The 25,318-nt window shown below is 36.5% G+C and overlaps 1 long non-coding RNA gene across 2 annotated transcripts; it reads right to left on the bottom strand.

Annotated features, from left to right (window-relative positions):
• Window positions 1-2,182: 2,182 nt before the first annotated feature.
• Window positions 2,183-23,086, bottom strand: LOC148107562 (uncharacterized). 2 transcript variants are annotated; one of them, XR_015722111.1, is made up of 3 exons: window positions 22,626-23,086; window positions 4,557-4,623; window positions 2,183-2,804 (listed from the first exon to the last, which is right to left on the bottom strand). It is a non-coding gene; the product is annotated as an uncharacterized LOC148107562 (long non-coding RNA). The 2 variants fall into 2 exon arrangements; XR_015722112.1 differs by having other exon boundaries at window positions 20,174-23,086.
• Window positions 23,087-25,318: the final 2,232 nt, after the last annotated feature.

A 25,318-nucleotide genomic window follows, 5' to 3' on the forward strand; every position in this document is an offset into this window, starting at 1 on the left:
TTCCACTCTTCCCCAAATGCTTTGGGGTGTTTGGGTTCTGTGGTTCTCCAGAAGGAGGCTAGCCTGGCCTTACGGCTGCCTTCCCTCCTCATTTTCCTCCGGGGTGATTCATGGCTGATGGCGTGGAGGGGCAGAGGCCCAGGAGGGACAAAGGCCCAGCAGTGTTATGGTGTCTCTGGCCTCCACAGGGAGTTTCCAGGGGTGGGGATCAGTGCGATGACTCCAGATGGTCACCCCACAACTAATCCCAGTGACTGGGGGAGGATCCGTTCTGATTGAGAAATTAATAACTCATAGGAAAAAAAAAATCGGTTTAAGGGACAGAGGTTGCAAATGAACCTATAACTGAGAGCCTTTAAAATATTTTTATGTCCTGTTAGAGAGAATCATAAAAGCGGCACAAAGAATAAGGAAAATATCAATGACATTTTATACATTTTAAATTAGTCATAATGAGTACTGTATATTTTAACTTCCATTTGCCATCCTTTACTTGCTATAAATTTTCAGTGTCTTCCTCAGGCTCCTGGTTCACTGAGACACTTGGAGATTGTTTAAAAATTTTTTTTTTAAACCAAAGGGTACTTAAAAACAAAAACAACTCAAGCATCGTATATGTGCTCAATGACCTTCTGATTTTATGATTCAGATTTATTGGCTTCTAATTTGAGAGTCCCACTGTGGGTGCTGATACCAATCCCCAAATATAAGCTTTTTCTCCGGGCTTCAGGTCTGTCTCTGTGATCCATTTTTAGACTCTCCAATAATAAGAGGCAGGAAAGTATAGTGGTCAAGGTAACACACTTTACATTTAGACATGAATTAAAACCCCAGGTCCACCATTCACGATCCACTTTTATATTCTATAAAGGTGAATAATAGCAGTAGTTAAAATAAACGGGAAAATCACATTTTATGTATTTTATACAACTATTTAACCTGTATTACTCTGGGTTCTGATCTGTAGAACTGGACATTACTACTTTCCACAGTCTCTTTGGAAAATAAATCAGATTAAATTATTTAGCAAATATTTGTCCCATGTCATCCATCATAGCCAACAGCTAATGACTTATCTTGCCTATACATGCAAACATGTGTACGTACATAGAATATATATGTATATAAATATACATGGACACCATTACATAGGATAGCCGTGTGTGTATCTATGTCTATCTAGTTATAAATGTGTGTTATACAGAGTTAGACCAAAATTCTTGATGGTGCCTACAAATATCCCTAATGAATGCTCCACTCACTGCACCTTACACGGGACACTTGGGGGACTTGGGGCATCAAGTACATCTTAGCATTTGAAAACCTTGATTTATTAGTACAAACTGCAGAAGGCATAGCTTACAGTAATATCACTAATTAGCCATCTGGTATCTTCTTTTATGATTCAGACATGGTCATTTTCTCTGTTACGTATCTTTATATATATATGTATCTTTATATATATATATGTATCTTTATATGTATGTATCTTTATATATATGTACGTATCTTTATATATATGTATCTATATATATTATGATCATGTTATCAGGGGCTTACCAATTCAAACTGTTTCCACCTGATGAATTGTGATATCTCCTTTTAATGACCCCATTGTACTATAATAATGATTTTGCTTTAAAGTCTTTCTCATTTGATATTGATAAAGCAAGCAGCTGTTGGTGTTTGTTTGCTCTACACACACACACACACACACACACACACACACACACATTATTCCTTTTACTTTTTACTTTTCTGTGCCCCCTATAAGAAGGGATACCTCTATTAAAAACATAGGTAAATTTTGATCTTGTTATCCAATTTGGCCTTCTCTGTCTTTTGATTTGGAAACCTAATTCAGTCATATTGTTGCAATTATTGATCAATTTCACCTACATCCTTTTTTACCCCGTCGTGTTCTCTGACATCACACTTTCGTGACTCCCGCAACTTCTTCAGTTATGTTCCTTAAGTGTACTTTTTTCCATGTAAATACATTTACATTGAACTGAGATAATATTTACATTCAATAAGATGCACAGTGTGAGGTTGTTCAATTGTATATGCCCCAGTGAACACAACCCCAAACAAAAATATAGAATATTTCTATCACCCCAGCAAGTTCCCTTGTGCCATACTTCAGTCAATTCCCAAACTCTATAGATAAAAAATGTTCCCATTTTTATCATCAGAGTTTAATATCGTCTCATTTTAAACTTGACATCAATGGCCATGATGTAACATGTACTCTTTGTTGGTCTGACTTCTTTCAGGCAATATACTGTTTTTGAGTTTTGTCCACGTTGCTGTATGAATCTGTTCTTCAATTCTTTCTATTCCTCAGTATTCCACATATGAATATGGCACAAATTATATACCTATGTTTCTATATTTTGATGGACTGGTGAATGTATTCCATCTTTTAGCTGTTATAAATAAGAGTGATATAACCACTCTTGTATAAGTCTTTGTGCCAGCGTATTTTAATTTTCTTGAGGAAATACCTAGGATTAGATTGGAATGGATGGGTTGAGGGAGTGGGAAATGAATGTTTAACTTCATAAGAAATTGCCTAATAGTTGTTCAAAACAGCTGTGCCATTGAAAAGTCCAACCAGCAATGTATAAGAATTCCAGTTGAGGGACGCCTGGATGGCTCAGTTGTTAAGCATCTGCCTTTGGCTCAGGGCGTGATCCCAGCGTTCTGGGATCAAGCCCCACATCAGGCTCCTCCGCTGGGTACCTCCTTCTTCATCTCTCACTCCCCCTGCTTGTGTTCCCTCTCTCGCTGGCTGTTTCTCCCTGTCAAATAAATAAATAAAATCTTTAAAAACAAAATAAAATAAAAATAAATGTACAAATATACAAAAAAATATACATTTTTGAATAAGCTTGTCAATTTCAACAAATCAGTCCTCCACGACTTTGATTGGGATCATGTTGAATCTATAGATCAATTTAGGGATAATTGATATCAATATTATTAACCTTTTTGAATAACTAGTGTTTGACTTTGTTAATTTTCTGTGTAATTGCTTTCTATATCATTGATTTCTGCTCTGATTTTCATTATTTCTTTTCCTTCACTTTGAGTTCAATTTGCTTTTCTTTTTATTCAGTTTCTTAATAAGGACGCTTACATAATTGATTTTACATCCTTAATTTGTAATATAAGATTTAAAATTATACGTTTAGGGGTGGCTGGCTGGCTCAGTTGGTGAAACATGTGACTCTTGATCTTCAGGTTGTAAGTTTGAGCCCCAAGTTGAATGTAGAGATTACTTAAAAATAAAAATCTTTTTAAAAAATGAGGTTATAAAGTTAAATAAAAATAAATAAATAAAATACATTTAAAAAGTGAAGTTATATATTTCCCCTAAGAACTAGTTTTACTGCATTCAACAAATTTTAAAATACTGTATTTTCATTATTATTCAATCCAAAATATTTTCTAATTTTACTTGTGATTTATTTTTGGATTCATGGATTATGTCAAGGTGGGTTGATAAATGTCCAAATACTGAGGCTTTTTTTAAATTCAAATATCCTAACACAATTAATTTCTAAGTCAATACCGTTGTGGTCAGACGTTATACACAGAATGATTTCAAACCTTCGATATGTGTTACACATATTTTAGTACTTAGTCAATGGTTTGTTTTAATAAATATTCCATGTGTATTTGTTAGGCATAGCATTCAATAAGTGTTAACTAGATCATATTGGTTGATAATGTCTTTCAAGTTATCTACATGTTTACTGCAATTTTTTTTTATCTGCCTGTTTTATCTAATACTGAATGGAGGTTCTTAAAATCTTGAACTAATCTTTGTACCTATTTATTCCTCCCCTTTATGTCTGCTAAATTTTCCCTCATGTATATAGAAGTTTTAAAATTGATTCAATTTAGCTCTTCCATCTTGAAATGTACTTCATTTTTATCTCATATCTCCCTGCAAAAAAAGTTGCATTTTTTTGTATTCCATTTTTCTTGGGTATTAGCATTTGGCTATATTTTTGTGCTATCTTGGATGACTGCTCTAGCAATTACTTTATCTTTAAGTAGTCATGGTCTACCTTCAAATAGCATACTATTTTAAAACAATGTAAGAATCTTACAACTATAGGGGTGCCTGGGTGGCTCAGCTGGTTAAGCCTTTGACTCAGGTCATGATTTCCAGATCCTGGAATGGACCCCTCCTCCAGCTTCCTGCTCCTTGGGACATTGGCTTGTCCCTCTCCCTTGGCCCCTCCCCCAGCTCATGCTTTCTCTCTCTCTCAAATAAATAAATAAAAATCTTAAAAAAAACTTTGAACTATATAATTCAATTTATCTTCCTCTCATCCTTCATTCACTTATTTTCTTATGTTTTATTGTTCTATATGTTATAGATCCCACAATACATCATTATTGTTTTTGTTTTAAACAGACATTAGTCTTTTAAACACAGACACACATATATACATATATATATATACATATATATACACGTATATATATGTAAAATGAAGCGTCTACCAAAACCAAGTCTTTTATGTTTATCTAATACTCACCTTTTCTGGTATTCTTCAATCTTTCCTGAAGAAGACCTTGAGTTCCATCTGCTGCTGCAATTTTCCTCTATATAAAATAACTCATTTTAGCATACATATATAGTGTTGAATTGTCTATGTTTCAATTGCTCAAGCTTTAATTTCAGATGAAAAATATTACAAAATTTTGGGGGGAAATTTCTGAATGTGGGATTTAAAAATACAGTATAGGCTGCTAATTTTCCTTTACCTTCCCACATGAAAACTCAGAAAGAAATGCTCCATTTCACCATTACTTAGAACAATGAATATTAGTCAATGATATTTCAGACACCAGGATAAATGCCCACCTTGTGGGAATCACTCTGGCATTGGGGAGTACCTAACCTATGGATGGCAAACACCTAAATTGCCCTGGGGTCTCAGCTAGGCTGAATAGATATCAAGTGTGTCGGAGTATGTCTGGCTACTTATTGGTTTATGCCCAGCAGAGACATATTTAAGTAGGAAATTAGAGGCTTCCTGGGAAATAATTTAATTGGAAGGAAGAAGAGACTAGGTACAGACATCATTAACCAATAAGAAAGCTCATTCTCTCAATCTTTCCAGGAGGACAGATAATGACTCGGAGTCATGGATTTTTTTTTTTTAATAAGTACATGTACAACAATCTCTTGGGAAGCTTATAAGAAATTAAGCAATATTTGCTGATAAAATATTACTGTGAGGGGAGCCTGGGTGTCTCAGTCGGATAAGTGACCAACTCTTGATCTCAGCTCAGGTCATGATCTTAGGCTCGTGAGGTTGAGCCCTGCTTCGGACTTTGCCTTCAATGGGGAGTCTGCTTGAGATTCTCTCTTTCCCCTCTGCCCCTCCCCTGGCTCATGTGCTCGCTCTCTCTCTCTTAAATAAATAAATAATCTTTAAAGAAAAGATAAAATATTACTGTGAATGTGCTACTTGTATTTATGAGATATTTGGATTATGTAAAATAAAGACAAAAACCCTTAAAAAAGGATTGCTGGATTTGGCTGAATCTAAATGTAAACTTCTGAGTTCTAATAAAAACTTTGAAATTAGCTAAAAGGCAAATTATCAACTTGAGAATAATCAAAACAAAAAAAAATAATAATAACCATTATATACAAAAAGCTCTGGAAGAGAATGCCTCTATTAAAAAATATGTGAAAGCTTAAAAAAAGCCATTCACAAAAGAAAAGCACATGGAAAATAAACACATGAAGAATATTTAATGCCTGGTAGTCAAAGATGCAAAATAATATAACAATAAGATACAGTATTTCCTTTGTAGCAATGGCAAAAAGTTTTAATAATATCCAGTATTTTTTAAAAAATTAAAAACTGGGGTGCCTGGCTGGCTCAGTTGGTAGAGAACATTACTCTTAACCTCGGGGTCATGAGTTCAAGCTCCACACTGGGAGTGGAGACTACTTTAAAAAAAAAAAAAGACAAGAAAAAAATATCTAGTATTGTGAAAGTCCATTCATAGACATCTAAGAAACTTTATCTTCTTCATAAAGATTTTATTTATTTATTTGACAAAGAGAGAGAGCACAAACAGTGGGAGCAGCTGGCAGAGGGAGAAGCAGACTCCCTACTAAGCAAGGAGCCTGATGCATGATTCAGTCCCAGAACCCTGGGATCACAGCCTGAGCTGAAGGCAGACGCTTAAACGACTGAGCCACCAAGGTGCCCCAACAGCTAAGAAGCTTTCAGAAGTTATGTTTTATTCACTGATGGGAATATATGTAGCCATCCAAAATTATTTAAGAAAAATATAATATAAAGAAAACAAAACTTATATCACTAAAGAAAAGATACATTACAAAATACAGTGATTCCATTTTGTAAAAAAAGCAAAACAAAACAAGTATGAATATATGAACCTCAAAAACTAAAAGGACATATGTATGTCATCTAATGAATGATAAAAACTGAAACTTTACCAAGAGTTAGTGGAAGACAAGGGTTTTACTGGAAAACAATAAAAAGCATTACACTTAAAGTATAAAAAGAATTTACTATAAAATGGAAGAGATCTATAGCATTAAATTTCTACTTTGCTAATTGTTCCACTGATTGGCCTTCTTCAATCTTCCAGAGAAATATTATTTTTAGCACCCTTTATTGGGTAAAGGCGATGTGTTCCACTAATTGCATGCCATGTACATGCTACTCTGGTTTGAATTTTTTTAAACCTTGATTAGCATTTTGTTGTGACCCTGTGTTTTCCTTTTGTTTTGTTTTAACAGATATCAGCAATTTAAATACCTCCTGGTCTTTGTACAAAATCACATTTGTTGCATGTAACTTCCTTTATTTGTATATCAAAAGGGTGCTGTTTAAAGAGATGTCATCATTCTGCACTTGTTTAAGGAGATCGAACTGAATTTTGTATATGTAAATACATTGCGGATTTTAAATTTTGGCATAATGGTACAAAAGAGTGTCATCTTACATCTTCAGTTGGCAAAGGATTATGACATCTCAAAATATAAATTATGATTAGCTGGGCAGAATTATAAATGATTTTTCCCCACTGCAATTGTATGTAATTTTCCGCATTGCTACAATAACATATCGTAATCAGAAAACATAATGAATGTTGTGTAAGAACACATATATAGACCTACGGTTATTTGGGGATCTAGATCTGGGAATCATATCAGGGGTGCTCTATCTGGCAGTAATTGGGTGTGTTTTTTTCCTGCATGAACCAGAAGACACAGCATCTTATAATGTGATTTGAGGGCAATAGGAAGAGATAAATTTGGGTCTTCTAGCCCTGAAAATATCATATTTGTCTGGTTTGAAGAAGAAAAGTGTAATGTAATAATTTGAGAAGTCAATAGCAATAGCTCACATAGGTATGCCCAATTTTATGGTGCACTTAAAGCTTAGAAAAATTATTTAATCTGATGTTGGCACAAATGAAGTTTGATGTATGAGTATGCCAATTCCCATTGAGATTGCCATTTTAAGAAACAGGAATAAAAACCCAAAAGAAAAACAGAAAAGGAAAAAGCAGCATACATCCTTTACTTTGAAGCATAGTTGGATTTTCAGCATTTTGCAGTTTTGAATTTCACATGAAGATGACCTTAAAAACAGTGACCATTAAAACAGTTGTTAGAAAAGTGTATTATTTACACGGCATGCACTTTCGAAATAGAGGTTACAGGAATCATACAGGAAGACATAATCTTACCGTGCAGCGTAACCTACTTTGAAAGCTGTAGGCAGCATAGCAAAAAAAAAAAAAAAAAAAAAAAAAGTCCTTACATCACACTTGTCAAGAAACAGAAGTTTTATTACCAAGGAATTTCACTTTTGCTGCTTATTCTTAACACTAGGCCAGGTACTGAGAGGATTTGTTGATCTAATATAGATAGTGATGTCTTGGGTTTGTTCAGATTTATATGGACAGCATCTGGGGATCAGAAATTACATTTAAAATGTAATAAAATGTTCCTGTGCACTTTAACTTACAAATACTATACTTAAAAAAGTAAACATCAAATAATCTCGGGTATCTTTCAAGAAAATGTTGACATTGCTCATGGAGCTCACATGGGTATCTTTGAATCATTTCTAAGCAAACTTAATAAACTCATTTTTGTATTCTATTGCTGTACAATAAACTATCACGCCTGAGAAGAAGAAATACCAAAGCACGTGCTCTCATTTGCTCCAAAATGTGTATTTTCTAGTATAAAAAAAAAAGATTATTTTTTTCAAACACTATCAGAAAAGTCCATTCAAAATAGAAGTAAGTGTATATAAAGGACAATCTATCAGCAAGAGACCACAATAAAAAATACCAGTAATCATACATAAAAAAAAAAAAAAACACTCACATTATTCTCCTGAAGTGTTCATATCACGGTCAGAGTCATTATTAGACTCTGTTATTCCAGAACAAGGACACATTCAATTACATTTTTTTTTAAGTCTTTGCATTGAAAACTTCCTTCCAAAGATTCTTGAATAACAAAACAAGGAATCCACTTACGTGGGATTAAAAAACAACTTGACTAAAAACAAAACAACAAAACAAAACACACACAAAAAAACCCTCTATTTTTAAAAATCCTGTTTTATTTCTTCTTTCGTATCTGGGAGCAAGAGCCTCTTCCCTCCCACCCATATCCCTATCCATTCTTATTTCTGATGCATTTGAATTCACCACCAGACCTCCGTGAATGCACAGGCCAGGTAGAAAGGTAGTGACTTGAGCTCGGAAGAAGGCTGTAGCTTTGCAAGTTCAGGAAGTTGAAAATTGAGTTTTCTAATACAACTGTTAAATGCAAATAGAACTCTTTTTTTTTTTTTAAAGATTTTATTTATTTATTTAACAGAGATAGAGATACCCAGCGAGAGAGGGAACACAAGCAGGGGGAGTGGGAGAGGAAGAAGCAGGTTCATAGCAGAGGAGCCTGATGTGGGGCTCGATCCCATAACGCCGGGATCTCGCCCTGAGCCAAAGGCAGACACTTAACGACTGAGCCACCCAGGCGCCCCTGCAAATAGAACTCTTAAATGCAAATAACTTTAAGAAACTGTATTTTGAAAGATGACAGGAGCCAAGGTTTTAAGCAATGGCACACACAGCACAGTGAACAAATTGAAAAAAAAACAAAAAAAACAAAAAGAAAAAACCCTTCCTTTGTAATATTTTGAAGATTTTATTTCAAATATTCTTTTTCATGAAATCACATTAATAGAAGACTGTTCCCTCCCAATAAACTGTTTGTGGCATAGAAAGTTACTTTCTGACACCAAACTATAGACCACTATCCTCCTATTCCAGCTCATTCCATTGACTGGAATTGAAACAAGCCTGGATACAAAGATTATAGATTGCTATTATATTAAATATGTTATATATAATATATATATTTATAAGAGTACTGATTTATATAGGTTCCATCTTAGGCTTTTCAATGCAAAAAAAAAAGAGTTTGCTAAAGTTTATATAAGCTTAGTCTTGTTTTCTTTTAGTGGGAGGAAAATAATCACAGGTAATTTTGTGTCAAGTTTTTATTTTTAATAATGTAATTTTAAAGTCAGCATCAGTTCTTCCTGGAAAGAAGGGTGTGAAGTTTTGTGTGTATGTAAGGGTTTGTTGATATGTGTGTGAGAGAGAGGGAACTCAAACACAAGACAGAGGGAGAGAAAGAGCAAAGGAATTTTCTTAGATTTTCTTTAATGCAGAAGTCTTTTTCTGAAGCAGCTCACGAAATTGGTTTTAATTTTGCCGCCTGGGATCGGGAAGCTTTGAACATGGTGATGGCTGAACTCTGTGTGCCTTGGAACACAAAAGCATTCAAGTAGCACATTTTTCAAGGAGGGCGTATCACCTCTGAACTGAAGCCATTTCTTCTAATATTTTGAACCAAACATGGAGAATTTGGCAGCTAAGCTATTTCTCTTCAGAGCTCAACAAAATGGAGTAGGTGGTATCTCTTAATAGAAGCTGTAGGTCTCCATCTGTCACAAGTACTCTGATGACTCCAAAGAACCATTCTTATTTTGGAGTCCCTTTTGAAAACTCAAAAGGACAAAAATAACTTCAATACGGTTAAGTATTTATTTGGAAAATATATCTTCCAAAGGTTCAGTAGGCAAGTTGCCAGTCTAGGAGGGGAAGGAAACAATGTCACCTTGTATGGGCCATCGATTTCTGCTAGGCAGAAAGGGGTTCAATGCCTTTTGTTTATTTGTCCAATTCTTATTGAGATCCTACCATGTGCCAGACACGATGCTGGGCTCTTTTCAGTACCTCTGACAGTGGAAATCTGAAGGAGCCACTTGAAATTTACATCTACTCAGATAACAATGAAAAGTGGATATAGGATAATTATCCAAAGGGTAGAACAATATATAATTGACCAAAAAGAAACTCAGTGATTCATTTTTGTATCACTAATTCATTTGAACTTTATTTGTGCAAGGAATCTTGTCCCTTGAAACCAGCCTACCTTCCTAAGGCAAAGCAAGTGATGTGATGCCTCTCTTTGTTGCTATTGCCAACACTGTGGTCCTGATTTTTGGAGCTTGTTGCCATCACCATGAACAAAATGTTAAAAAAATATCAGTTGATTTATCATGTCCAAATCAGGCCAACATTTCAACTTGTTATTGGGAGCCTTACACCAGCAGTCTACTTAATGATTTTAACTTTTAGCTTAGTTTGTTTTGTTTGGGATGCCTGGGTGGCTCGGTCGGTTAAGCGTCTGCCTTCAGCTCAGGTCATGATCCCAGGATCCTGGGATCAAGCCCCACATCTGGCTCCCTGCTCAGCGGGGAGCCTGCTTCTCCCTCTCCTGCTCTCTCTGGTTGTGCTCACTCTCTCTCTGTCAAATAAACAAATAAGATCTTTTTAAAAAATTGTTTTGTTTGCATAACTATTTTTTTAGTGTGGCCACCAATTTTTTTGCATGAAAAATCAGAGTAAACAAGTTAATTATATTTGAGATCAGCATTGTTATATTCTGGGTGCAATTGTTTATGAGTATGTCTTGAGGAGATCAATAACATTTAGATAGCAAAGTAAATTTGTGTCCCCCAAATAATTTAAGAAATTGCTGTTTTACGGGTAGAGTTTTTTTTTTTTAAAGAAATATACTTTCAGAAATGTTTGGTAGCTTTTGATCAGAACTCAACTTCTTCTTACACTATGAGTCCTAAATCACAAGATTTCCAGAATCTGGGTAACTTTTCTCCTCATGCCCAGGGCCAGATTGAGACTCTGCAATTGAACGGAATTTTGAGCTCTGAATATTGAACTCTATTCAATATTGAACTCTGTTCAAATTCCAACATTGTATCATATCAGAGGCATGATCATAAACATTTTTCTTAACCTTCCCAGTCTCAGCTTCCTCATCCGTAAGATGGAGACAGACATGCCTGCCTCCTAGAGTCTTAGTGAGAATTAAATGAGATAATTTCCGTAAAGCCAAGGAGCAGGGCGACCATCCCATAAATGTTCCTCGCTGGACAGGTGGGTAGGGAAACAACAGCAGCTCTGATAGAACTAATGAGTTTAGTTCTCACAATAGTGAAAACTGAATCATCAAATGACTTTAAGACCAAAGTGATATCATTTTTTAATTATTTGAGTGCTTACCACTATGCGTGGTAAAATTCACTGCTGTTGGCCACCACTCAAAGCCAACACATGGGGGAATTGTACTTCCCTGATCACTAGAGGTTGGGCCAGACCTTGGGATTACTCCTGCCCAATGGAATACACGTGAAGGCAACATGAGCCCCTCAGGAGCCATGACATTTTCTGATTCTCGAGGCTGCACCCTTCCTCTGCTCCTGCAGAGACTGTGAACCCAGTGAGGATACTCCGGTGCCCTTGACAAAGCAGCGGGGGCAGCTGAGACAGCAGCACGTGGAGGGAAACTCTCAGGAGATTTGTTTAGACTCCCCACTCAACTCTCAGTGACAAATCAACTTCTGTCATGTGAACTGACTGAGAATCTTGAGATTGTTTGTTCCTGAAGCATAACGTCAGCTGGGATCACAGACAGGTAGACCGACAGAGCTACTGTAAGAAAAACTACATAAAAATAGTTGGAGGTTGACCTTGATTTGCTAGCATTTGTACTAATGTTTAAATTAAAAATAAATAAATTTTTAAAAAAAGAAAGAAAGAAAGAAAACTTGTTCCCTTCTTCTTCTCCCTGCTCGTCCATCTACTCTGACCAGAAACCCCTTGACTTCCTTTTATAGGACAAATTCTAAAAACGAGCATGTCAATAGTCAGGATGAATTTAGGGAGCTGAATGGCTGTTCAGATTCATTATCAGATCAATTTTATGTATTTATCTATCTTAAAGATTTATTTACTTATTTTGGAGAGAGAGAAAGTACATGAGTGAGGGGAGAGGCAGAGAGAGAGGGAATTTCAAGCAGACTCCCCGATCAGCACAGAGCCACACGTGGGGCTCAATCCCAAGATCCTGAGATCATGACCTGAGCTGAAATCAAGAGTTGGCCCCTTAACTGACTGAGCCACCCAGGTGCCCTGTTATCAGGTCAATTTTAGAGTTGAGGTGTGTTGGAGCTTTGACCTCAGTGGACTTATTGATGCAGTATAATTTAGCAGTAGATACATTTAAGAACTTATAAAAAATTGGAAGTAAAGAGAGGTAAGAAAAGACAGTTGTACACCTGAAACTAATGTAACATTGTCTGTCAACCGTAAAATAGAGAGAGAGAGAGAGAGGCTTAGTACTGAAGTGTCCTTTTGAAAGGTGTTTTATTTTCTTCTTAGCTTTGACCAAAACTTGCGATGTAGCGGCACCTGGGTGGCACAGCGGTAAAGCGTCTGCCTTCGGCTCAGGGCGTGATCCCGGCGTTATGGGATCGAGTCCCACATCAGGCTCTTCCGCTATGAGCCTGCTTCTTCCTCTCCCACTCCCCTGCTTGTGTTCCCTCTCTCACTGGCTGTCTCTCTCTCTATATCGAATAAATAAATAAAATCTTTAAAAAAAAAAAACTTGTGATGCATTTTTCAAATCCTTAGGACTCTTGGACCCAACACCAAAGCTCAGTAACTTGACACAATTATTAAATAATGTATGGGGAGGGGCGCCTGGGTGGCTTCGTTGGTTAAGCATCTGACTCTTGATTTCGGCTCAGGTCATGATCTCAGGACTGTGAGATCAACTCCCCCATTGGGACCTGCACTGGGCATGGAGCCTGCTTAAGATTCTCTCCCTCTCCCTCTCTCCTTCCCCTGCTCATGTGTGTGCACTCTCTCTCTAATAATAATAATAATAATAATAATAATAATAATAATAATAATAAAAATAGTGTATCCAGGAGCCTGAAACAAAATCCAAAGTCTACACTCTTGCCATTATACATGCACATCTTTACCTTAAAAGAAACACCAAGCTCCATTCATGTGGCAAATAGTAAGATTTCCTCTTTTTTATGGCTGAATAACATTCCACTGCATATATATATATATATATATATATATATATATATATATATATATACCACAATTCCTTTATCCATTCATTCATCTATGTGACAACATGGGTGGACATTGAGGACATTATTCTAAGTACAATAAGTCAGACAGATACTATATGATCTCATTTATATGTAGAATAAAAAAAAAAAACTCAGAAAAAGTGATCGGACTTGTGATTACCAGACTCTGAGGATGGGGAGGAAGGAATTGGAAGAAGGTCAAAAGGTACAAACTTCCAGTTAGAATATAAGTAAGTATACTAGGAGTGTAATGTACAAAATAATGACTGTAGCTACGACTGCTCTATGATATATGGGGAAGTTGTTAAGAGAGAAAATCCTATGAGTTTCATCACAAGGAGAATTTTCTTTTTCCTTTTTGTTCTCTTTCTTTTATTTTTATTGTATGTATATGAGACGATGGATGTTAGCTGAACCTAGTGTGGTAATTATTTCACAATATATGTAAATCAAACCAGCATGCTGTATGCCTTCAACTGACACAAGTCATCTACGTTAATTATTACTCAGTAAAACTGGGGGGAAGAAGAAAGCGGCACATCATATCACACTTTCTCTCTCTTACAAAGAACTGGGGCATTATACCCCTTGGCTTCTACCTTACAAAGATCCGATCATTGGCTTCATTTCTTCTGATATTCTGCTTTTTTCTACAGCATTTCTCAGCTTGGATCCTTGCATTTCCCTTTGTAGGACTCTTGGAACAGAAGTCTTTTATGAAACTGCAACTCTCTGGCTAGAAGAGCCATTTCTTTGCCAGGCTCTTAGACTTCAGTGCCCTGTATACTTTCCCACAGATCTCTCAATTGTAGACTTCCAAACCTTGCGTATTTCTTCACCTTTGGATTTCCTTGGATTACCCAGTGCCAGGTTTCTGCTGAATTATCACATATTTAATGTTACCTTATTCCCTCCATCTGACAGAGAAACTTCCCAATGTGCTCCAGTCTCTTATTCTCAAAATAAAGGAGTGAAATTGAATGACAAAGAGGGAACTGTTTTGTGGTATCTGCTTACTCCATATAGAGATGAAAAGTTAGTATCACTGTAGAACTAAGCCTAAGTTTGTAAAATCAGATTTAAAAATGTTCCATCTATATCTGTCTATTTCTGCTAATACAAATGGGAATCAAAATGTGGCAACAACTTAACAGCATTGGTTAAAGATCTGAAATGGAAATGCCTTTTTAAAAAATATTTTAAATGGGGTGCCACATGGAGTGCTAACCACATAGACCTTGAAACAGGCACTAATTTCAAAAAATGAAGTAAAAAAATACAAGCAAATGATAGAAAAAACACTGGAAAACAAACCCATTACAGAAATTAATTTGGAAAAAAAAAAAAGACAATTTCAAGAGCAATTTAAAAACGCGTTTGTTGGGACTCCTGGGTGGCTCAGTCGGTTAAGCATCTGCCTTTGGCTCAGGTCATGATCTCAGGGTCCTGGGATGGAGCCCTGTGCCAGGCTCCCTGCTCAGTGGGGAGCCTGCTTCTCCCTCTACCTGCAGCTCCCCCAGCTTGTGCTCTCTCTCTCTCTGACAAATAAATAAATAAAATCTTTTTTTTTTAAGATTTTTTATTTATTTATTCGACAGAGACAGAGACAGCCAGCGAGAGAGGGAACACAAGCAGGGGGAGTGGGAGAGGAAGAAGCAGGCTCATAGCAGAAGAGCCTGATGTGGGGCCCGATCCCAGAACGCCGGGATCATGCCCTGAGCCGAAGGCAGACGCTTAACCGCTGTGCCACCCAGGCGCCCCTAAATAAAATCTTTTTTAAAAATGTTTTTGTGCCCCCAGCAATTTGATACGCACACCCCTGTGGACAGCCTGAGACATAGTCCAACCTTGTTGGTGGAACCTAGAGCAATGTCCTAAGCCTGCATGTTATCAGAAATGAATAAGCTGAAGGTTAATTAGGCATCTAATTAGGCAGCTCCCTTATTTCTAGCATAGCTCCCCAAATGATGTTGTAGCAGACACTGTGGGCTGACCAAACCTTGATGCTGAACCCCCTTCTCCCTGGTCACTCTCCGGTTTCAAGATGGCCACAATGCACGGTGTTAGCCAATGAAGTCTAGCAGAAGAGCACTCCATGCCCAGAAAACCATTGCTTGCTGAGTACAAGGACCATTCTTACTCCTCATTCCTGCCATAAACTGGACATGATAACTATAGTTCTGGCCATCATCCGGCAGAGATCAGGGGAATAGCAATGACCTCAGGATTGGAATCAATGAAAGGCTGAACCATTTGCATGACTCATTCAGGAGAAGAAAAAATTCCCTCATTTGTAAGGCACTGCAGACATATTTTCTGTTACTTCAGCCGAAAGTACAAGGGTCTTAACACGCTTGTACTCCTTCTAACAACAGTTTTGCAAAATTCCCCAATAATCTACCCTGTTGTCCAATAACTTACTGATAGATTACTTGATTTGGTAGATGACTTGACTTGTGTGAAAATTTGACTGATTCTGAGGCATCTGTCATTTCAACAATCTCTGGATCTGATCACACTACTGTAGTTACTGCTGAGTATAAGTTTTCTCCAATTCCCATGTCAAAGGCTGCTACGTTGACTAGAGACTCTCACTGGCCAACATTCAATCCAATTAACAAGGCCAGTGCAGTTGCTGAATTGGAAGCTACTTGCTGATATTATCCTAAGTTCAGACTTGCAAAGACTGTTCCCTAACCTTGAGATCCTTGAGACTAGGTCTCCAATCACACACACGCCCACGCCCACGCCCACGCACACACACCCGCACCTGCACCAAAACAAACAAATGAAAAAAAAACAACTCTCCTGGAATATGTGGAAAGAAAGAGATTTTAAACTCTTACTCCTGTAGCTTTGTTTTGGATCTCCACATTATTGTGTCTTAGATGTATGGAAAATAACTTTTGCCATATTCAAGACTTCAGGCATTTTCTTTATCTTCCACGGGACGGTTATGTTGTTGATGGAATGGTGGGCTGCTATTTTCAATTAAGATCAGGGCAGAAAGATGATAGGGTGAATATCAGAAGGCGAGGTGCAGAACTAGTCTACAGACCCATGATGGAAGAAGAGACACTGAGCACTAAGGTTTCAAGCAGAATTTTGAGCTATGAACTAAGTATTAACTGAAAACACAGATGATTCAAATTAACCAGGTAAGACTATGTATGTCTGTGTATGTATGTATGATATACGTGCTATATTATGTATGTGAATGTATGTATGTATACATGTATGTATATATATAAAGAGTATGTGGTAGGTATACATATATATATATATATATATGAAAAACTGTAATGAAATTCCATCTTAAGCACAAAATTCTATAGAATTTCATTGAATCATGATTTATAATGGATTTAGGACATTCCTTCCCCCCCCCTTTTTTTTTTCTTGTGAGCCAAGACAAGTCCAAACACTTATTCCCTGCATTGGCCACACTTGTGTAAGACATCAACTAATAGGAAACGTTGTCTTGACCAAAAGAAAAATCACAAAGTCCTAACACTCTGATGGTGGAATTCTATTACTCTTGGGTCACGTGCAGTCTTTAATAGAGTATAACTTACACTTATCTAGGGGTAACTTGGAACAGAGCATACCCATATTCTGTGTTTCTTTAATATATATTACCATGAAAAATCCAGTCCTCCTCTTTGGTCATTAGTTTGTCACCTGTGAAATTAGGTTGTTAGGCTAGATGACGCATCAGGGCGCTTCCACACCTAAAATTCTGACCCTTGTCTTTCTTTGTCTACTTTTTAATTTATCCTTTTAATTTTTTATTGTCATTCCAATTTGAGGGATAGGGCAAGGGATTCCAGGGTGAAAATTAGATCATTTCTAATGATCCAGCTTATTATCTGTTACAAGCATGAATAGCAAAAGCATATGATGTCTATAGGACTTACTAAATGCATTCAAATAGTACAGATCTCAATGTGCTTTGAGGCTTTTGTTGGTTTGTTCTTTGTTGGTTTGTTTTTACTATTCTGAAGTATTATTACATTGTTAGGGGTCCTAGGCTTTCCTTTCTTATTCTCCAGACAGTTCTTCTAAAATTACGTTTTAGTTATTGCACCCAGAGCACTACTAAAATCAAGAAAATTAAAATTTAAAAAGAATGCAGAAAGTGACGCTACTGTAAGAAAAAAGTTTCCCCTGTATGTTCTTTTTCTGTGTTTGCCCGTTTATATGCAGGCGTGCGTTTGCAGTCGTAATCATTTTATAGATATAATTTTTGTTTTCTTCATTTTTTATTTAACTTCCATAATAGCCATTTTCTCGTGTTGTTATGCATTTTCTCATTTCTCTTTAGGGCAAGTTCCACTACTTAGAATTACTTTCCGGATCTGTAAATATCCTTATATGGTAGCAGTTACGTTTTCTCCCTTTTTTCCCCCGTGCTCTTACCATCATTTTCTATGTGTTGCCTTATCTAAATTGAGGTAGTTATTTCACTAATAGATCAATCAATAGGAATTTTAGACTTCTCCCAATTTTGCTAGTGTTATGCCTAATTTGCAGACACACATTTGAAAAGGGATAGGAAAAACTAAAGTAGGTACAGATGGAAACAATAAAAATGATTAAAGGATGGGAAAATGGGACCTCTAAGGAAAGATAAAAGGAGATGAGATTATTTGTTCTTCAGAAAAGAAAACCAAAAACTGAGAGGTACATTTATAAGGTTCTTAAAGAAGGGGCAGAATTATCAAAGAGCGAGTGTTTCTAGTTGTTTCTTCTTCTGTTTGGTAATAGAACATGGATAAATGGGTTTAAACTGCTGTTAGTCTGGGCATGAAGATTCTGTGATGGCATATGGCTCTGGGCTAGAGCCACGAGGAACAGTCAGTGAGGAAACATGTGAAGGATATGAAATCCTCAGGTGTTTCCCACTCTACTAAAGAAGACTGTATCTTGTTGATTATCCGTCGTTCCACTCTGCCTTTCTTCAGGACACTGTTTATTTTCCAGAGTGTCTAATGTCCATTCTCAGTAATTATAGCCTCTGATGAATGTATTAATGTTGACCCCCAATGCTATTATGAGGTACTCTGGTCACAAAAAATAAGCTATTTCTCCAAAACAGATTTGGTCTTCAATCTCTACTCCTTCACCCTGGATGCCTGGGTGCCTTTGAATGCCAAGATCCCAAGAACAAAGGGTTCTACCTAATCACTTTCTACCCCGTACCTCCATCTTGTTTCTGCTTTATCCAGTCTGGTCACTGTCTGCAGTCAGCTGCTTACATGTAATTTCAGTAATAAATTTTTTGGAGATTATATGGTAGAAAAAAAATAGGTCAACTAGGTAATTTTCCCACATGGTATAATTTTTTTCAACGTATTTTTATGAAAATTTTTCTCATAGAATCATTGCTTGTTTATGATAATTTAATTCCAAACCGAAGCTCCCTAATGTTATCCACAGCTACCTTAGCCACAGGGAAAACAATCTTTTTGACAGAGACCTATGATTCCTCCTCATTAGCAGGTCAAAAATTGTTCATTTATGCACTACAATTCTTTAAATTCTTAAAAGCAACAAGAGAGGTTCCATTTTATAACTGTTTACCATGGAGACTCTGGACTAAGACTCCATGTGTTCAGATCCTGGTGGGAACCCTTGACTGGCATTATGGCCTAAAGAAAGTCCTTTGGGTGACTTAGTTTCTTTAACTGTCAAACTGAATTCATAGTAAGAACTCATTTCATATTTCATGGCTTTAAGATGATAAGCCACCATCCCAAGTTCCCATAATCTTTCTAAGCAATGTTCTCTACTCTCTATATAAGATTTTCTTTCCGGTGCCCATTAAAAAAAAAAAAAAACAGCAAGCAAAAACTATATTCACGGGTTTAATAGATAATAGTGATTTAGGGTCAGGATGTCCCTCACATAAAGAACAGTTTTTCAGGTTTACTTTATTTCTTACCTCTTCTCCCTCACAGTGCTATCAATCACCCCATCTGCCCCCGACCACATGAAGTTCAAATTCTTCTCTGGTGTGATGCAGACCTATTTCATCAGATATTTAGCCAAATGTCATCCTCACTACATTTCTTTCCCTTGGAGAATTTCAGTGCTAGATGTTAAAATAATAATGCTGTCCCTACCTCATGACTCTAAATTTGAGTCCTAGTTCAGCCACTCTGTGGCTTTGCTCACACACCTTTCCTCTCTAGACATTAGTCTCCTGACTGGAAAGGCTAACATTCTAACACACAAGGTCTGAAATGGGATGAATGCATGCAAAGTGCCCAACAGAATGTCTGGCCATGGAATATTCATAATAAAGTTTTAGTCATCCTATTCCTGAGTTTACTGAGGGAATATAATAATCAAATTAAGTATCTGAAGGAATTTTATCAACTGCAAACCCCTAATTGTTACTAATATTATCTTAACCATAATTGGGACGTACCCCTTTTCCTGCTTTTATCTCTGTGCTTCTGTACACGTCATGCAAGGATTGTTGTGAACTTTTGTCAATTTTCATGCCCCAAAGGGATTTGCCAAAGAGAATCTGAGACGCTTCTGTTTTGCAGCGTCCCAGGTTAGCCTTTGGAAAAGGAGCCTTGACATACCTGAGTTCTCTCGCAGACGTAATCAAGCTCTGCAGAAAGGATCAGTTAGGAAACTCAAACAGACTGGAACCACCTCAGAAAACAAAATGCAAAACACGCCTTCTTCTTTTCTTCATCAGTTAGTTAATAACTCACTAAATGTGACTAACCTAACTTGGACTTCTGGAAGTGCTGGGTTTCTCTCCCTAAACCGGTATCTTTACTAGCTTTGAGATGATTGTAAATTATCAAATAGGAGACAGGGACCAGTGAAGGGGGTTTGTTCTGTCGTGCTACCTGCCAGTATTAAAGATGAAATATTTAGAAGTGAGTTATGTGCACGGGATTTAGAGGTGGATTTTCATGGCGGTACGCTAAGTCTACAAGGCATGTTGCTAACTTCTCTGAGAGAAACAAAGAGGAAGAAAAAGGTCGCTTGATATAAATGCCTTTTAGGTAGGCTTGGTCTGGCTGTGATTGAGAAAATCAAAAAATGTACCAGCAAGTGAAAAATAAACCAAGGAAACTGTATTTTAAAGGAAACTTTCCTCTTGAAAGGCGTGTTTGTACGGTCAGGTTAAAATTAACATTTATTAAGAGCCTATCAGGAGCTAAAAGGTTTTGTTAATGATTTCTGGTGTAAATGTAAAAAGAAACCTGTGAAACCAACATTGTTATTTTCAGGTTATAGATCATCAACTGAAGCCCTGGTAGGGAGACGAATCAAAGAACAAAATCGACAACAAATCCCCTTTTTATGATGGGTGGTCTGGGACTATTTAGCCAATTTCTTGTCAAACTTAGCTCATTGGAATCCAGTCACAACTGTGTTCTTAACTGTGATTTTCAACAGTCTCAAGAAATGTGTGCAAAAATACGACCCAACAATATAGAGCAAACCATTCTACTCTGTACGATTGAGCTCCCTGTAGATACAAGACACTCTTCCTGATTATTTATATGCATCTCATTAAATTGGCTTATTTCCTGGACTGTTTATCAAGTGGTCCAAATTATACAGTAATGTAAAGCAGCATACCACACATTATATTCTATATAGTAGAGTCGGCATTTAAATATTATATAATATGGAAGGTGTAGTAGGTGATTAGCAACTTTTATTGAATCACGATGTACATGCTTTGAAATTTCATCTATCTTCTTTGTAGCTACATTTAAAACTATGAATTATAAATACGCATACAAATTTTGATAAATTAAAATCATCTTACCACGGAAGGACTTCGGCAAACACTACTTTAATTTTCTTGTATACACTTCAACTGTATTTCACATATGTGTGGGTTTTTTCCTAAAGGTTTATTTATTTTGAGAGAGAGAGAGAGAGCAAGCACGGGCAGGGGGAGGCGCACGGGAGAGACTGTTTCAAGCAGACTCAGGGCTGAACGAGAAGCTTGATGCTGGGCTCGATCTCACAACCCATGAGATTGTGACACGAGCCAAAACCAAGAATTGCTGGTACATTTTTTGATTTTTCTCAATCACAGCCAAACCAAGCCTATTTCAAAGGAATTTATACCAAGCAAACTTTTTCTTCCCCTTGTTTCTCTCAAAGAACTTAGCAACATGCCTTGTAGACCTAGCCTACCGCCATTAAAATCCATCTCTGTCTCGTGTGCGTAACTCACTCTCTCCTAAATATTTCAACTTGAATACTGGAAGGTAGCACAAAAGAGCAAACCCCCTTCACTGGTCCCTGTTACCTATCTGATAATTTGGACCTCCTTTATTTTTAGTTTTTTTCTTTTATTTTAGCAGTATCCCATATATAATAGCATAAAATTCAATATTGTTCTTTGACTGGAAATTTAAAGTATTTGTCATTGAATGGTAAAGTTTAAGGCAGTCATATTTGTCAAACTCCATTTGTCCTTATCATAATCTATTACACTTTCCGATCTTGTTTCTTTTCTCTGTACTTTTTTATGTTCCCACTATTAGACGTTCAGGGTTGTGTCCTTTTATTTTTTTTGTGCTGGGTATTATGATTACCCAACATCCGTTTGAATCTATTTTTCCCCAATTATGCATGTCAAGATTGATAGAGTACATATTTAGAAATTTAGCATGCTTTTACAGCTTTTTTCCCATCTCCCTCCCCAATTAGTTGCATAATCCGGAAGGCTATCCAAATTATAATTAATATAAAATCATTACTTTTACATGATTATACTTATGTTTTTATGTTGTCCCACATAGGTGTGTGTTTAGTCCAAACTGTTTAATATCTCAAATATCTCATTGTGTCAGCTTTATCTTGATTCACTTCTGGGTCAGCAGAGCCATGTCTCAAGTCTCCTCCTTCAGGTCTGCTGAACTCATCAGGTCAATACCCTTCTTCCATTTGCATTATCCTTTTATAAATAAAGGGTTGTATTTTTGAGTTGCTCACTGTTTTTCCATTCTCAGCTCTCTGCTTCTCCTTGTCCTCTGCTTCACAAACTGTACTCACCTGAGTCCAGAAATCTTGTTTCCTTGTTTTCCCACAAGGATGCAGCATTTCCTCTGTAAGTATCTTGCTTCCCATGGGAGAGATGGCGAGATTCAACTCTGACTCTCCTACATGCTTCATCCGGGTATTGTGTGCCCTTCACTTGCAGAAATTCTTCCAAAGTCCTGTTATGGACATATCTGATCCCTAACTTGGAGTACCTGCTCTCTGCTTTCTTTATAGTCTGCTGATCATTTCCGTGTAGGGTTGCCAAATAAAATGCAGGACACCCAGATAATTTGCATTTCAGATAAATGCCAAGCAAATTTTTGGAATAAAAATTGTCCCATCCTTTTTTCATTGTCGTTATCGTGGCTGTTGTTTTGCTCAATCTGGCCATCTTACTTCCAACAGAAATCTGAGTGAGAGCTGTGGAATTAGAAACTGGGCCATCCACCCAGAAGTCTCCCATTTTCCTCTCTTTTTTCTCTCTCTTTTATTTCTTCCTTAATTTACTTACTTCACTTCATGTTTAATATTTAGCTCATAAGCAATGACAAGTCATGTGCTTCCACAGGCTGCTTACTAATGAGTCCATTGTCCCATTCTTAAATCAAGGTCAAACTCCACTTCTTCCCAGCTGAGAGAGTAACATGCTAGGTGCTGGTGGAGAACAGAAAACTAGATTTCTTCCTAATGATGCCCAATTGCCCATAGGTCCCAGAGTTCTTTCTTTTTTCTTCCAACAAGCTCTGAAAATGTAACTTTGCAAAGATCTGACATCATTAGAGGGAACGTACCACAATCCAAAGTTGAAACTCTGAGCTACGTCAAGCTAGGAGGGCACACACTGCTCCACAGATTTTGTTGTGGTTTTCTCCAAATTTTTCAATATCCTGGGGAGCAGTTGTGGTTTTTCTGCCGTGCTCTGACAAACCTTGTGTACAACTGGGTAAGCTCACTGCTTAACATGGTCAGACATTAATTTTACCAGACTGGGGGATGTAAGATGGTATAACATTGTTTAATAGTTCTCAAATTATTAAGGAAATTGAACATCTTTTCAAGTGTTTACTGGGCAAACTGTTCATTTTCTTATATATTTTTTGGAAGTTTGCTTTTCTTTTCTTCTTTTTCTTAATAGGAGTTCTTTATATATTCTAAAAACTAGTCCCTGTACATTACATAAGAACAAAATATATTTTCTCAGTCAGTTCTGTGTCTTCACTCAGTTTATTGGATTTTTGTTTACTAACACTATTTGAGTAGAATTCAGCCCAACATCAATTTTAGAACTTGAAAATTCAATGGATTTATCTCCTTTAAACTTCTCATTTCATGAAGGAGAAAACTGAAGGTGATAAAATATCTATCTAAGATTATCCTACTGGTTAGTGGTACAAAGAAAATTAGAAATTGGGTGTCTTGATTTGTGGGCTAATGACTTGCAATTATACCAGCATATTCTCCACTGGGCTCTGGTTAAAGTTTTATTCTTAGAGGGAAGAAGAGGAAAAAAATAAAGTTACACAGAAACACACACACACACACACACACACAATACACTCATACCCACCACTCATTCACTGTGTCTTGAATTATTCATACACTGACTTTTTTTTTCAACAAAGGTTACACTTAGGTGTAAAGTACCTTTAGAGAGTCCTCCTTTTTCCTGTCTTTCATTTCTGTTAGGCTTCATTTGATAGCCACGACCTGTGGATAAAGAATAAATATGGCTTTCCTGTACCCTAGGACTCTCCTCTGCCTTATTTATGTCTGACCTGGTGCAGCACGGCTGACCTTGGGAAGTTTAATTGAGGCTGGAATTATATGGCACAGCTTGAGGCCTCCTGGATTTAGAGGGTGTGACATACACAAAGACACACACATACACACACACATTGACAATGTAATGGCTTGATGAACTGAGCGTGTGTGTGTGTGTGTGTGTGTGTGTGTGTGTGTGTGTGTTTAGCTCTACTGAAATGGCCGCAGTAAGCAGCCTATTGTAGTTTTTAACGAGGCTAAATTTGTATGAAATCAAATATACCTACATTCCTCTATAATTAAAACATAGAGTTTATTCATTAAATAAATGAGGCATTTCTTAAATATGGAAGCTATTAAGATTAAAAAAAGCAATAATCAGTTGTAACTAATTCAAGACACAACTGTTCTGTGAAATATTTCTTAAAGATGTTATGATAGTTCAAGTGTTTGATAAATGCTGACCTTTCCACTGTCATTAAGATAATTTAATAACATAAAAGCAAGCAAAATTTTGCTAATTGATTTGTTTTAGATAACCATTTAAATTTTTAAAGCTATCTTAAATGGTCAATTACAGAAAAATATGGTGTACTATATTTAATAAGATTATAACCAAGACTTTAGATATGATTTGTACATGAAACCAGAGACATTTTATTGAAAATTTTTTAAAAAATAAATTCAATTTTTGTTTATTAATTAACTCGATTTAAAACCAATTGCACTTCTAACTATATATTCCCCAATTATCATTTCATTACATGGTAGATTTTGAACTATTTTAATGAATGCCACTGTAGGTAAACCTGAAAATTAGAAATGTTTATTCATGGTACTTTTATCTAATTAAACAAATAATTATATCATTATTTTCAGAGGTATTACTACATAACTTGGGTAATTAATTAACAGCACGCTAAAGCCCAAATGTATTTGAGAAA

The sequence above is a fragment of the Ursus americanus genome, chromosome 28 (assembly GCF_024610735.1).
Source record: "Ursus americanus isolate L20-20 chromosome 28, mUrsAme1.1.p, whole genome shotgun sequence".
NCBI lineage: Eukaryota > Metazoa > Chordata > Mammalia > Carnivora > Ursidae > Ursus > Ursus americanus.